This window comes from Mixophyes fleayi, chromosome 4 (assembly GCF_038048845.1).
Source record: "Mixophyes fleayi isolate aMixFle1 chromosome 4, aMixFle1.hap1, whole genome shotgun sequence".
NCBI lineage: Eukaryota > Metazoa > Chordata > Amphibia > Anura > Limnodynastidae > Mixophyes > Mixophyes fleayi.
In genome coordinates, this window is record NC_134405.1 from 59,077,906 (window position 1) to 59,083,905 (window position 6,000).

The following is a 6,000-nucleotide window of genomic DNA, read 5'->3' on the forward strand; positions in this document are numbered from 1 at the left end:
AACAACTACAACCCAATTCTAGATTTTGTTTTGTGACAAATGACGTCCCGAAAAGGTTTGTTGATATCAGAATTATTATTATTATGCATAAATATTACTGGTATGGACTGGAGGGGATATAGGAGTGTGGGGAAAGATATCATTTTAAGCAAATTTATCCTCCTCATGAAGAAGAAACAGAGACAACCCCAAACCTCTATCTCCTTAACGAGGTCCCCAAGTACTTTCAAGATATTGAGTTGATATAATTGGCTAATATGCTTAGGAATCTGCACAGCAAGATAAGGAAGAGCTTTTATTGTCCATTTAAATTGAAATGTCTCAAGCACATCAAGGTCAAATAAATTGAGGTCTAAGGTACAAAGACAGGGATTTATCAACATTCACTGAGAACCCCAAGACTTTACCAAATTACTCAATATGAGACTTTAGAGGGCAAAGCAAGTCCCTAGGATTAGATAGAGTAAGATGTCATCACCAAAAGCAGAAAGCTTAATCTCTGTGTTGCCTTCAGATAGGCCCTGTAATTGGGAACATGACTGTAGGACTCGAAGCATAGGAACGAGTAATGGAGACAAAGGGCACCACTGGCAGATGTCCCTAGTCATGGGCACGGCCTCACCAAACAAACTATTGATTAGTAAAGATGTAGATGGGAAAGAGTAGAAAAAATTTATCAGGGCACTGAAATACTTTCCGAATGCTGTATGGAGAAGGACCTAATACATGTAGGAGCAGTTTACTGTATCAAACGCCTTATTGGCATCCAGTCTAAGGTGGACATTCATGGAGGAAGGCTGCAAGAAAGAGGAGACCACTTCACTGAGTGACGACCAGTCACAAAGTCCATTTTATAAGAGGTTAAGAGGGACGGGAGAATGGACTGTAAACAAGTATCCATGATTTTAGCCAGTAGCTTAATATCTCTTAAGAAATATGGTGACCACTACAGCACATCGGATCAGTTGCCTAGCAGCAGTAGCCAGAATGCTTTCTGTCAAGCAACAGCGATTTGCACCCTGATGACCATATGTATAGTGATCACCACTGCACATCATGTCTGTTGCCAGTGTGATTTCCCTGCAAGGTGACAGTGGATTGCGCTCTCATGTATTTAAGAATTTGATAATCACTACTAAATGTTAGATCTATAACCAGCATCCTTTCTCTGTCAGCCGCATGTCTGATCTGTTACCAGCATTTCTCCTTATGAATCTGCAGTGTATTGTACTAATCGTGTGTATGTGCAGGATGTCCGGCATTACCCTCTGAACTAGTTGCCTAACAACTATAGTAGTGTCCTCTCCTCCCACGCAGCTGCCACCTCATTGATTCAGCTGGTTGCTGTGTAAGTAGCAACAGGCGTTTCTTTAGCTACCAGTCCAGCAGTGTCAGCTGTGTAATCACTTGTTGCACTCATGTAGCTAATCATCCTTCAATATCTCATCGGTTCTGCTGGATTTATACATCCCTTCCTCTTAACATACCAATGCTGTTAATAGTTCCTGCTTGACCTAGTGTGCCCTGTATCCTGATATGTTCTGTTTGGCCTGGATTGTTTAAAGGATCATCTGTCTTCTCTGGTTCCTGGCCTTTGCTTGTTAAATGGACATATATCTCTACCTGTTCTGTCATCTGGCATGTTAAAGGAACTGCTGTCCTCTCCTGTTTCTGACCTTGGCTTGTCTATTACTCTGCATTAACCCTTTCCAGTCTGATTCTCAGTTTACTTTGCTATTACCATCTATGTTGCTCACTACCTCCTACCGTGTTCTGTCCCCTTCATTGGGCAATACTGAGATCAACAATTACTACTACTCGAGTTTAAGTCCTGGGAACAACTGAGTACTATGGAATTTATATAGTTTCTCAGAAAGGAGACTGCTAAAAATAAACAAGTAGTTGAGGATCACATGCCATTTTGCCCTTAACAAATGCAAATTCAGAAGGGTAATAGGGTGGCAGGAGGCCACAGATTGCAGTCCTTCCTGCTTTCAATATTAACGTAGTACAGGGCGCAATAAAAGTAGGATAATTGGGACGTGTTTAATGGATATGACGATATAACTCATGCAATTCAGGAACAATCTTTCGATTGGAGGCATTTGTAGTATCTGGAGGAAAATCCATCCAGACCCAGGGCCTTATGTAGATGGATATAGCAGTAGTAGGTTCTGGAAAGGTGAAATCAGAATCAAGTAAAACCCTCTGAGCAGTACTCAGCTTTATGAGCTTAGCTTTATTCAAGAGATAATCCATTAAGAGGGCATTGTGGTTGCAGTATAGATTGAGGAATACTATTTATAAAAAGAATGGGTTTGGCAATATTAGCAAGTAGTTTGCCCGCCTGGTTGCCTCATTTATAAAATGTATTCTTAGTATAGTCAAGTTGGAGTCTCGCTGGGAAAGTAAGAAGATCTCTGAGAAAGAGTGGGCATGTATATATTTGTCTAGACAGGCGTCATTCAAATGCGAGACATAAACGCTATAACATTGGGACATACACTATAGATTGTAAGCTTGCGAGCAGGGTTCTCTTACCTCTCTGTCTGTATGTATTTCCCAGTATTGTTTTATCAATGTTTGTTCCCAATTGTAAAGCGCTACGGAATTTGCTGGCGCTATATAAATAAATGTTGATGATGATGATGATACACTGATCGCCACAACATTAAAACCACCTGTCTAACATTGTCTAGCTCTGACACATTGAGGCATGGGCTCCCCAAGAAATCGGAAGGTATCCTGGCAACTGGTATTTGCCACCTGCTAGCAGCAGATCCTTTAAGTCTTGTAAGATGCGAGGTAGGGCGTCCATGGTGCTGACTTGTTTTTCCAGAAAAATGTTTGCAGTGTAGCAGGGCGCAGTATCCTGCTGCCATCAGGGAATATTGTTACCATGAAGGGGTGTACTTGTTCTGAAACAATGTTTAGGTAGGTGGTATGTGTCAAAGTAACAGCCAAATGAATGTCAGGACCCAAGGTTTCCCAGTAGAACATTGCCCAGAGCATCACACTGTCTCTGCTGGCTTGCCTTCTTCCCACAGAGCATCCTGGTGCCACTCTTCCCCAGGTAAAAGACGCACAAGCACCCTGCTGTTCACTTGATGTAAAAGAAACCCAATTCATCAGGCCAGGCCACCTTCTTTTATTGATCCACGGTCCAGTTCTGGCACTCATGTGCCCATTGAGGTCATCAAGGGTACTCTGACTTGTCTGCAGGGACACAGCCACATATACCTTTCTATCACAGCCAACATTAACTTTTTCAGCAATTTTTGCTACAGTAGGTCTTTTGTGGGATTGGACCAGATGGACTATCCTTCGCTCCCCATGCATATCAATGAGACTTGGAAGCCCATAACCCTGTTGCCGGTTCACCAGCTGTTCTTCCTTGGACCACTTTTGGTGGGTACTAACCACAGCATACTGGGAACACACCACAAGACCTGACCCAGGCTCTAACCCAGTTGTCTAGTCATCACAATTTGGCTCTTCAAGAACTGACTGTTCACTTGCTGCCTAATATATCCAACCCCTTTACAGGTGCCATTGTAACAGGATAATTCACTTCACTTGACAGTGGTTTTAATGTTGCAGCTGATCAGTGTATGTGGATGTAAGTAGGAATATTTTTCCCTATTTGCTTTATTATAGTTGGATGTATATGCCAGTAAATGGCCAAAAAGTACCACGTTGGAGGTATCACAAAACAGAATTGGGTCATCCCAATGCTCAAATTTATCATCCTGGAATTCCTGCCACTTATGGCAAAGAAATTGTTAAAAATTCTCATAATGGTAAAGAACAGAGGAGAACCTCCAAGTACGGGTCCCTGTTATTGGGAAGGGTAGTCTAATCGTGTCAGAGACTATAGCATGATTGCAGATCTAGATTTTACCAATCGTGGAGTCACAGATCTCCGTCACAAAATTAACTGATACCAAGACATAGTCAATACAAGGAAATTATCTGTGAACTCCCAAATGGAATGTATAAGACATCAGTTGGGTGAAAGAGTCCCCATAGGTCCACTAAATCATGAACCACTTGCAGCCTAAAAGGTTGTCCTTCTACCCTAGGTGTGAAAAGATGGGGGAATGGCAACTTGTGAAGTATGAGGCTGCACGGTGGCTAAGTGGGTAGCACTTCTGCCTTACAGCACTGGGGTCATGAGTTCAATTCCCGACCATGGCCTTATCTGTGAGGGGTTTGTATGTTCTCCCTGTGTTTGCGTGGGTTTCCTCGGGGGGCTTTGGTTTCCTCCCACACTCCAAAACATACTGGTAGGTTAATTGGCTGCTAACAAATTGACCCTAGTCTGTGTCAGTGTATGTGTGTGTGTTAGGGAATTTAGATTGTAAGGTCCAATGGGGCAGGGACCGATGTGAGTGAGTTCTCTGTACAGCGCTGCGTAATTAATGGCGCTATATAAATAAATGGTAATAATAATAAATAATCATCTACCTGATTGAAATATATTCCTACAATAAGGTTTTACATGTCTTTTTGCAGCAGCAAATGAGAGCTCTGCGATAGGATTTCCTTTTGGTCAGAAATAGGTACTAATTTAAGCAAGGTGTAACTAGTGCTCAGAATTCGTAACTCTAATGTACTCTGCAGTCTCCGGCACTTATAAGTTACTAAACAACTTGTAAATACTAGGCATCAGATGCAGCAACTCAATAGAGGTAGTGCAGACCCTCTAGTTAGCATACAAGAAATACAGAAAAAGCAAACTTGCGCAGAAGATGCCTATAAATTTCTGGATGAAACATGCATGCAATAATTAAAGTTATAAAGAAAACTCAGATCTCTTAATAAAATCTTGTACTTTACTGCATATAAACATATATTAATCACATGGTTAGAATCAAGCTTATGGAATATCTGAGTTATCACTTATGATCAGATATATGGCTTTCCCAAAGACTAGTAAAGACCTATAGATGGACAACGCCCAATGAGTACTCCCATAGAATCAGACAATCAAGAAGGCTTCACAGGTTAGGTATGTCTATGACCGACAGTGGAGGTTGCTTCTTTCAAATAATATTATTGAAGATAAAGAGTAAGGCTCTAGCTAGCAATCTAAGTCACTTCATTCAGATGCCATTTCTTCCATATTACAAGCAAAAAGATGTATAACACTTGCTTTTAAATCCACAACAGCAGCTAGTGTATTTGTTTAGCCAGCGATGTAGTATCAGGCATTGAAAGCTTACCCGCCTCGGTGGAAATAAACATAAGTCACCTGTGTCTTCTTACCGCATAAGCAGCTCTTGAATCCATGCTGTGTTCCTATGTGGTGCGCACCAGCAAATCCATCCGGACTAAAACTCAGATGTTCTGAAGAGAAGTTCCTCTTTGTAACGAGATATTAAAAGCACCTCTGGAGACATATAGTATAATGGTCTTCGCAATCAATGAGGCTAGAGTGAAATAGGTACTCAGTGGAAAAAAGGGTTAGTTTGCGCCGCGTTTCGTCTGTCAAAGCAGACTTTTTCAAGCAATCCGTAAATCTAGCAAAACATATTGACTATTTGGATCGATAACAGTATCCAAAACAGTATAATGTAAATAGTGAGCAAGTATTATCGCTACACCATTAGCTTTTGAGTGTTAGGGAGCCAAAACAACCCCCAACCCACTTCACTTTAAAAGTGGAATATTCTTCGTCACTCCAATGTGTTTCCTGAAGAGATGTGATATTGCAGTGAAAGTGTTTAAGATAAGTGATTACCCTCTTTCTTTTAACATGGGTGTGCAAACCTCCCAAATTCCAGGACGCTATAGTGAACTGAGGGTTGGAAGTAGTCTGGATGCGTGTATCAGTGATAGATGGCATGGCTAAACTACCCCTTCCAGCTGATGCTTAGAGGAAAAATCAGTAGCCCAAAACGACTCACTCATCCCAGCTATTGAGTAGGAACCTTTACAGAAATGAATCGGGGTGGCTCCCAGTGCCTAGTGAATCATTAGTTGTAGTGTGCAGTCATA

General features: G+C 41.5%; 1 protein-coding gene across 1 annotated transcript in view; it reads right to left on the reverse strand.

The window, feature by feature from the left end:
• LOC142150691 (olfactory receptor 13C9-like) overlaps nucleotides 1-5,339 on the reverse strand; it is a 60,944-nt gene extending 55,605 nt beyond the window's left edge. Inside the window, exon 1 of the mRNA XM_075205887.1 lies at nucleotides 5,269-5,339. The gene's annotated coding sequence lies outside the window, so the exon portion shown is untranslated. The remainder of the gene's footprint in view (nucleotides 1-5,268) is intronic.
• Nucleotides 5,340-6,000: the final 661 nt, after the last annotated feature.